At 44.2% G+C, this 9,994-nt stretch overlaps 1 pseudogene; it reads left to right on the top strand.

The window, feature by feature from the left end:
• Nucleotides 1-7,820: 7,820 nt before the first annotated feature.
• Nucleotides 7,821-7,938, top strand: LOC124560381 (annotated as a pseudogene).
• Nucleotides 7,939-9,994: the final 2,056 nt, after the last annotated feature.

The following is a 9,994-nucleotide window of genomic DNA, read 5'->3' as shown; positions in this document are numbered from 1 at the left end:
TAAATGATGATGATGATTAATATAAACTTAGGCGTGCGCCGGCTCCTGCCGGCAAGAGAGCAGCCAAGGACCGTGTTACTATACCGTGGCGCGACGGGTTTCACCGTGGCGCTATGGGATTCACCGTAGCCAGTTGGGAGGTGCGCAGGGAGGAAGACAGACGATTTGGTCACAGCCTGATGTGGAATTGTTCAAATGGTTCAAATGACTCTGATCACTATGAGACTTAACATCTGAGGTCACCAGTCCCCTAGAACTTAGAACTACTTAAACCTAACTAACCTAAGGACATCACACACATCCACGCCCGAGGCAGGATTCGAACCTGCGACCGTAGCGGTCAAGCGGATCCAGACCGAAGCGCCTAGAACCGCAGGGCCACAACGGTCAGCTGTGGAAGCGTGCAGTGACGACAAGTAATGCAGTGGACCGGCTGTTTTCCGGGGTGTGGTGCAACGTGAGGACCGCTGTTGTCGAGCAGAGTCATCCGGCAGCGTGTTGCGTTACTTCCATTGAAGACTTCTGCCAGACATGATATAAATTTGGCTACAGGTTGTCGTGGCATATTCACCGTTGATGTATGTCATTCTCATCCGCGCATCAGGACTCTGAAGAATCTTGTGAGCCTTCATTTGTTAATCGGTGCCAGTGAATCGCGTTGTGTGGGTGATCAGCTTTGATTCAACTGTCCCTGGCCACGCTTTGGCGATAGTAGAAACAGATCGCAAACGGAGGCGGGAGTTGCTTAAAGGCCTGAAACGTTCCGAGATATATCAAGGAATTCGGAGTAGAAATGTGGGCCTCATGGAACGAGAAAAAGTAAACAGAAATAGCACCTCCAACAGAGGATTTGCACAGGCAACAAATATTTATTAAGTAAATGAACGAAAGAGCACGACACACAGGAATAAATCAAAACTAAAATTAATATTAAGAGTATGTTTACATATTTATTTGATATTACAGATACTTTTGTAGCCCTGGCATCAGTGAACTCCTGTATGACATCGTTGAAATCCATAACGTTCAGCTAGCTCATGTTCAGTCGACATTACTACCAGACCTCAGAGGCGTGCCAGATCCATTGTTGACCTCAGGTACGTTTTAATCAGTTTACGATTCGAAAAACGTATTTCTCCATTTGGCACTGTCACTGATTGCGTTAGCAAAATCCGTTGGGCGCAAAGTCATAGTCTTGAATGAGCTGCAGAGTTGCACTCGGTGTGCTACCAGGCTTAACCAACGTTGCGAGCAATTAACATTGGTATTTACAGTCAAAAAGGTTGATGCCTTTAGCCTGTCCACCTCTACAACTGTCGCAAAGTTTGGAACACGTGTCACTTGGATCGTCGAGTGACGTGTCTTTAATTTTCCTAACGTCGTACAAAAATCAAGAAGGTCACTGTGACTCTTAAGCTGCTGAAATTTCTCACTGAGAGCACACGTTACACCATCCAGTACTTTAAAGTAAAGATGTATTTTGAACTGCATTTCTGGATCTTGAAATTTCTCATATTTTCCCTCCTCCTAGAACTGTTTATTCTTCCGCCTCTTTCGTTTCTGTGTTGTACCACCTATGGTCTGGTTTCCTAAACCGAGTTAGGTTGCCAGTTCCTGAGCATGTAACAGCTACTCTTGATATTTGAGGTTTTCCCTGCTGTTTGTGAAAAATCCTGTCGCCTTTTCGAATAAGTCAGTAGCTTTCTATATATCTGTGGTAACACTTCCTAGTTTTTTGCTGACAACATTGTTATGAAGTAGTATACCAAACCTTATAACCACAGAACGAAGGAACATAAAATCACGGATAAGGTTTGCCAAACTGCCAACATAGTGTGCAACTATTTTGTCCGTATTTTGGTCTTCGCTCATTTTAATCGGTGCATCATAGACTTCTCCTACGTTATATTTAACTGGGTTCACTGCTTCAATCCTACTTCCCATATTGTTGTACACAATGAATTCAACCCTAGGGCATATATGATCATTCAAAACTGCCTAGAGTCGCGAAGACACGCGAAAAAATCATAAATTTTTCTCACCAAACATAACAGTGAAATTGTGTACTCTGATGTTTTTGAATCATCATTTACATCTAGGTTTAGGGACTGACCACGGCTGGGAACATAAAACGCCTCAGGATTTATATCTAAAATCCGCTTTAGCATTCCTGTGTTCTTGCCTTTCACATTAGAACCGGTCACAGCACGGCATTGTCGTCTCATGTCCTCCAAAGGTACTTTCATTTCCTCTGCTTTAAGACTACCTCCGTATAACCCAAACCAGATGCATCTCTCACAGATACAAGGCGAAGAAAATATTCGCTTCTATTTACGAATAACACAGGACAGTGTCAACAACGGAAGAAATCACATTACATTATACTATAATGTGCAGCAGTTTTCAGTAAAGACATTTTGATTTCCGTTTTTTAAGGTGGAATGTGGTTCCTTTCACTCTGTCTGTTTCTACCCAGAACATGATGGGACTTATTTTTGCCACGATTTTCTCTCCTTGTACTTTCACCTAGAACGGAATAAAATTTTCCAAATAATTCGACCAACTTTAAATAATCCCCTTTCTTGTGAGTAAACAAGTTGTGTGAAGTTTCTCTTAATGGAAGACACGGAATAGCCAAAAAACGAATAATTGTTATAAGGCGTTCGATTACAACTTTCGAACGCCAAGTGTCCGCATTCAATATCTGAGGAGTTAGTGCATTGACAGTAGAGCCAATTTTAATCTTCTGCGGAGCTCCAACGATACCCGGAGAAACTGGTGTATTCAAATACAGATATAGGTAAATAGGCAGAATACGGTACTGCTGTCGGCAACCTACATGAGACAAGTGTCTGGGGCAGTTGTTAGTTCGGTTACTGCTGCTTCAATGGCATGTTATCAAGATTCAAGTAAGTTTGAACGTGGTGTTACAGTCGGCGCATGAGCGATGGGACACAGCATCTCCGAGGTAGCGATGAAACAGGGATTTCCCCATATGACCATTTCGCGAGTCTACCGTGAATACCAGGAATCCAGTAAAACATCAAATCTTCGACATCGCTGCCACCGGAAAAAGATCCTGCGGGAATGGTACCAACGACGACTGAAGATAATCGTTCAACGTGATAGAAGTGCAACCCTTCCGCAAATTGCTGCAAATTTCAGTGCTGGACCATCAACAAGTTATGGTGGTGGTGGTTAGTGTTTAACGTCCCGTCGACAACGAGGTCATTAGAGACGGAGCTCAAGCTCGGGTTAGGGAAGGACTGGGAAGGAAATCGGCCGTGCCCTTTCAAAGGAACCATCCCGGCATTTGCCTGAAGCGATTTAGGGAAATCACGGAAAACCTAAATCAGGATGGCTGGAGACGGGATTGAACCGTAGTCCTCCCGAATGCGAGTCCAGTGTGCTAACCACTGCCCATCAACAAGTGCCAGCGTGCGAACGATTCAATGAAACATCATCGATATAGGCTTTCGGAGTCGAAGGCCCACTCGTGTACCCTTCACGACTGCACGACAGAAAGCTTGAGGCCTCTCTTGGGCCCGACAACACCGACATTGGACTGTGGAATACTGGAAACATGTTGCCTGACCGGACGAGTCTCCTTTCATATTGTATAGAGCTGATGAACGTGTACGGGTATGGAGATAACCTCATGAGTCCATGGACCCTGCATGTCAGCAGGTGACTGTTCAAGCTGGAGGAGGCTCTGTAATGGTGTGGGGGGTGTGGTGTTGGAGTGATATGGGACCCCTGATACTTCTAGAAACGACTCTGACAGGTGACACGTACTAAGCATCCTGTCTGATCACCTGCTTCCATTCATGTCCATTGTGCTTTCCGACAGACTTGAGCAATTCCAGCAGGACAATACGTCACCGCACACGTCCAGAATTGCTACAAAGTGGCTCCAGGAGCACGTTTCTGAGTTTAAACACTTCCGCTGGCACCAAAAGTCCCCAGACGTGAACATTATGAGCATATCTGAGGTGCCTTGCAACGTGTTATTCATAAGAGATCTTCACCCCGTTGTGCTCTTACGGACTTATGGACAGCCCTACGGGTTTCATGGTGTCACTTCCCTCCAGCACAACTTCAGGCGTTAGTTGCGAGTCCATGACGGGTTGTGGCACTTCTGCGTGCTCGCGGAGGCCCTACACGTTGTTAGGCAGGTGTACCAGTTTCTTTGGCTCTACGGTGTAAATGTGTTGTGAGGGCCTCTTTTGACTAAGGTTGTTCTAACAAAGTCGTCTATTTTGTGTGGCCGTTTTGCGGGAGTTGAATCACCTAAATTGAGTTTGAGATGTGCTGTTGCTACACTGAACAGTCACAGTTCCGCATTCGTTGAAGAGCTCGCACGTAATTTCCATTTTACTCTGCGATGCTGACAGTACACCTTCACTTAGCTGTATGTGCATTTGCTTCGAGCATGGATCATCTTGGTAAAAATTTTCTTTCGGTCTAAAAAATTAATCCAACGCAAATTTCAATTTTCTACTTGCATTTTCTCTTTCAGCTCGTCTCTTCCTATACTGACCGCCTGTCCGGCGCTTCCTACTGCCAGACAATGTAAAAGTTTGTAGCATTCGCAATACAGCGTAATGGAAACATGCTACGTCACTGTGAGAAAGTCTTTCAACATCAAACATGGTCACTGTCAGCTGAATGTACAATACAATGACGGAAAAGTAAATCGAAACACCAAAAAACAGTTAATGTAGATTAATGAAATTTCGGGAATACATTTAACTAGGTAACATATTGAAGTGATTAACATTGTAAGATCACAGGTAAAGTTAGCGCGAGATAAGCCATCACAAATGTGAAATGCTGGTACAATAATAACCGGTGTAACCTCCAGAGTGTTGAATGTACGCTTGAAAACATGCTTGCATTTTGCTGTACAGGTACCGGATGTCAGTTTGTGGGCTGGAGTTCCATGCCTGTTGCACTTGCTACGTGAATACAGGGACGAAAGCCGTTAGTGGATGATGCTGGATTTGTCATCCGATGATGTAACATACGTGCTCGAATGAAGACAGATCTGCTAATAAAGCAGGCCTAGGCAACACGTTGAGTCTCTGTAGAGCGTGTTTGGTTGGAAAACACCCCGTGGAATGCTGTACATCAGGGCTTAACAACTGGCCAGTTTTGAGCGCGAGTACTCGCGTCTGCTCAGGCAAGTGCTCGCGAGCAGGTGCAAGATCGCGGAGTAGGGAGTGAGGGGAAATGCGCGCGCACGTTTGTATGTGATCTCGCGTTCTTAGCAGATTTAACTAGCCATCTGAATGCTTTGAACATTTTACTACAAGGTAAAGATCTGCTACTTACTCATTTCATAGATCGAATACGAGCTTTTAAAATGAAATTGACACTTTGGGTGAGTCAGCTGGAAACAGGAAACCTAGCTCATTTTCCTAAATTATCATCCATGCAAGATGTTCACAAAGACTGTGAACGTTATTCACATAGTTTAGTTGATCAGCGCTTTCAAGATCTGACAGCACTAGACAGTGATTTTGATCTGTTCTCTCCATATTCAGCGAATATTTAAGAGATTCGTCCTGAGCTGCAGCAAGTAATTATTGACCTGCACTGTGACAGAGAATACAGAGACAAATTTCAGAATAAGAAAAACATTTTGGGATTCTACAGACACTTCGCTCAGGATAGACTTCCTCGTTTGCACAAACTGGCGGCTACAATAATATCAATGTTCGGTTCCACGTATGTTTGTGAACAACTGTTCTCTGCAATGAAATGTAACAAGACGCGCCTGAGAAACGCATTGTCTGATCGAAATTTAAACTGCGCGCTGCGCCTAAAATGCACAAGAACAATTACTCCAAACATAGACGCAATTGTAAAGGCAAAAAGTACAAGATAACCGAGAATCCCACACTTCAGTAACACCTTTTATTGTGCCACAGTTCACAAATTAATGCGAATGTAGAGGCATACACTAAGCTAACAAAATTATGTGGCATGTGTACATTCTCCTTTATTTGTTTTATTTGTCGCAGTAATAATTCGTGAGTGATATCCCCGCAGGTGGCCGCGGATTTACATTGACTGGCGGCAGCTGTTGTGTGCCCCACGTGACTCTCCCCACTCTCCGCTCTGGTCCAGTAGTGGGGGTAGCGTGCTCGCGCTGCTCCGTGCTCGCGCCTTGCTGCTCACAGCTTGCTCCACGAGCACGTATGTTGTGAAGCCCTGCTGTACGTGAACAACGGGTCGAAATCACCATTTTGCCGCAGAGATTTGCCGTCAGGATATGTTGGATAACCACGAGAGTGCTCTTACTGTCAAACGAAGCCGCACCTCAAACCATAGCTCACACAACAGACCTTCTCCTTGCCGTCCAATGAGCTCTCACTTGGCAACACGGAAGTGACAAATGGCGGTTGTTTACGGTTAGTGGAATTCACGCTTCAGAGCGTTTGCCTCGAAGCTGTTCTTGAAGTAAGCGTTTTGTAACAGTTCTTTGTGTCACTGTGTGTCCAGCTGCTGCTCAAATTGCTACTGCTGATACAATACGATGCACCAGTGCCATACGCCAAACAGGATAGTCTTCCCTCTCGGTAGTGCCACGTGGCCGTCCGGAGCCCGGTCTCCTTGCGATCGTTCATTCACGAGTGGCTATGCTGCCAGCAATCACGTACAGTGGCTACATTCCTGCCAAGTATCTCTGCTTCTCGTAATACTATTACACGACCCAGTTCAAACTGAGTGATGAGTTGATGACGGCGTCTTTGTCGCCTTAAAGGCATTCTTGACTAACATCAACTCACCGCGCCCAGTCTCAAAGATAAGTAACGTCACGACCGTTACAGCTTGTATGTAAAGGAAACCTGATTTGTATCCTGACAGTGGTGCTACTGGCGCCACTGTCATGCAACTGGCCATAATTTGAACAGACATCATCTTTCAGATGTAGAAACACGTTTGCCAACTTTCGTTTATGCTGCACAGCTCGTTCTTGGTGTTGCGATTTTTTGTCTTAGCATATTTTTTGCTGTCGTCTTTACTAGATAGCCTAAACAGCAATGACAAGACCGGTAGCATTATTCAAAGTTTGGCAAATGGAAATGAAGTCCCATGTTTCTTGATAGAACGTAGGGAACGATGCAGGAGACCCGCACCGCCGTACTAGGCAAGGTCCTAATTGAGATGGTTTGCCGTAAACTTCCTCCGACTTATTCAAAGTTAATAGATAAAAATAGATTTAGCAGGTCAAGTGAAATAATTTTCTAACAAGCACAGCGTTCACAGTCCTTCATCAGCGACACGAACTACACTTGAACCACTATATCACACATCACTCGCATTTTTAGTTTCAGTTTAGTTTTAGTTATGTCATGTTCCGTAGATCATTTTCCCGGTTATTTTATCGATATGATGTGGAACAAATCAGATTACAAGATATATATACACACATGAATAGTATTATTTTTTTTTAGCATTTCTGAAACAGGAACTCGTTCATGGAGTAGAAGGAGTTGGCCAAAAGAAATGATTTTAAGCTAGATTTAAAACTTGATCTGCTACCTGCCAGACACTTTATGTTGTTGGGTAAATGATCAAAAATTTTTGTTGCTGAATAATGTACTCCATTTTGAGCAACTGGTAGCTTCAATAACAGATAGGAAAGGTCATTTTTCCCTCTAGTGTTGTACGTATGAACATAGGAGTTGTCCAAAAGGAATGATTTTGAGCTAGATTTAAAACTAGATCTGCTACCTGCCAGACACTTTATGTTGTCGGGCAAATGATCAAAAATTTTTGTTGCCGAATAATGTACTCCTTTTTGAGCAACTGGCAACGGCCATGCCGCAGTGGATACACCGGTTCCCGTGAGATCACCGAAGTTAAGCGTTGTCGGGCGTGGCCGGCACTTGGATGGGTGACCATCCACGCCGCCATGTGCCGCTGCCATTTTTCTGGGTGCACTCAGCCTCGTGATGCCAATTGAGGAGCTACTCGACCGAATAGTAGCGGCTCTGGTCAAAGAAAACCATTATAATGACTGGGGGTGTGGTGTACTGACCACATGCCCCTCTTATCCGCATCCTCAACTGAGGATGACACGGCGGTCGGATTGTCCCGATGAGGCACTTGTGGCCTGAAGGCGGAGTGCTTTTTTTTGAGCAACTGACAGCTTCAATAATGGATAGGAAAGGTCACTTTTCCCTCTAGTGTTGTACGTATGAACATCACTGTTCTTCGCGAATTGAGATGGATTATTTATAACGAATTTCATTAGCGAATATATGTACTCTGATGGTGCAGTTAAAGTACCTAACTCCTTGAAAAGGTGTGTACGTGACGTCCTTGGGTGAACACCACTAATTATTCTCAATGCTCTCTTTTGTGAAATCAATACTTTATGCCTAAGTGGTGAGATACCCCAGAAAACTATTCCATAAGACATTATTGAGTGGAAATATGCAAAGTACGTTAGGAGGCGGATCTGTTTATTACCAAGGCTAGCGATTATACGAAGAGCGGAAGAAGCTGAACTTAGTTGTTTGAGAAGCTCAGTGATATATCCTTCTTCCAGTTCAAGTTGTCATCAATGTGAACACCCAAAAATTTGTAGAAATCTACCCTGTTAATTGATCCCTGTTCATATTCTACATAAATTGTCGGTATGACTCTGTTCGGTATACAGAACTGGATATAGTGAGTTTTTAAAAATTAAGGGAGAGTCCAACCACTTAATAATTCTTTTAAGGACATCCTTAACAATATCGTCAGCTGCTTTTTCTGGAATGGGATTTATTATAACACTCGTGTCATCTGCAAAAAGTACTAGTTCCGCTTGCTGAACGTTAAGTAGGAGGTCATTCACATGAATAAGGAACAGCAGAGGACCTAAAATTGATCCCTGTGGGACTCGCTTTGTGATAACTCCCCATTCACTAGAATTTACCACACTCCCCATATTATTTGTGCTATTCAGCTATTAACTATCAGTTGCAGTCCATGAACAAATAAAGCAAGCGAACACCGTTTCTCTTCAATGAAATTCCGGCTGCTGGCAAAGAGGACAGGAAAGTTTTCAACTCCACCGTAGAGACGGAGTGGCAATACCGTGACAGCAATTGCGGCGCTAGTCCTGTAGTGGCTATCACAGTTCACTACTGCATTGTCGACGGTATCGTCGGCGCTTCTGCTGTACGAAGTGGGAAGTCACAGAACAGCAAGCTACTTCCATAACACGACTTTATTTGTGTATATAATCTGATAAGTAAGGCCGCGCGGTTTGAGGCGCCATGTCAGTCACGGATTGCGATGCCCCTCCTGCCGGAGGTTCGACTCCTCCCTCGGGAATGGATGTGTTTGTTGTCCTTAGTGTAAGTTAGTTTAAGTAGTGTGTAAGTCTAGGGACCGATGACCTCAGCAGTTTGGTCCCTTAGGAATTCACACACATTTGAAAATTTTGTTAAGTAAGAGTGTGGTCAGCATTACGTACAGATGGTGAGTGATATCGTCTTAGTTCTCTCACAGCCCACCAGAGGGAATCTTTAACCTACTCGAAATCTCTATAAAACTTTAGTTTGCTTTGACTGAGATTTTCACGTGTTCACCGATAATTTAAATGCACGGAAGATGTTAAAAATTTATCGAAGGTGCTTGGTGCCGACTGCCAAGCGTTGGTTCGTCGACAGAAATGAAGACTGGATACAGCATCAGGACGGTGATCGGAAGACCTTGCAACGACTGGAAAAAGGAGAAAGGTGTGCAGGTACTGGATTGGCCCTCACAGTCGCTTGACGTTAATCCTAATGAAAATGTATGGTCTTGCATCATACAGAAGTTGCAAGAAAGAAGGTCTGCACTATGAAACGGCTGTCAACACAATTCGACGCATTCGGAGGGCTCTTCCACGTGAATACGCGCAGAACTTAGTTCAGACATGCCCCAGACATGCCAAGCAATTTACCGACGCTACGAGTGACTGACGTATTATGAATTACAACTGCTTCTT

This window comes from Schistocerca americana, chromosome 1 (genome assembly GCF_021461395.2).
Source record: "Schistocerca americana isolate TAMUIC-IGC-003095 chromosome 1, iqSchAmer2.1, whole genome shotgun sequence".
Classification (NCBI taxonomy): domain Eukaryota; kingdom Metazoa; phylum Arthropoda; class Insecta; order Orthoptera; family Acrididae; genus Schistocerca; species Schistocerca americana.
Note: the sequence above shows the minus strand (reverse complement) of the source record. Positions and strands in the feature narration are given on the sequence as shown.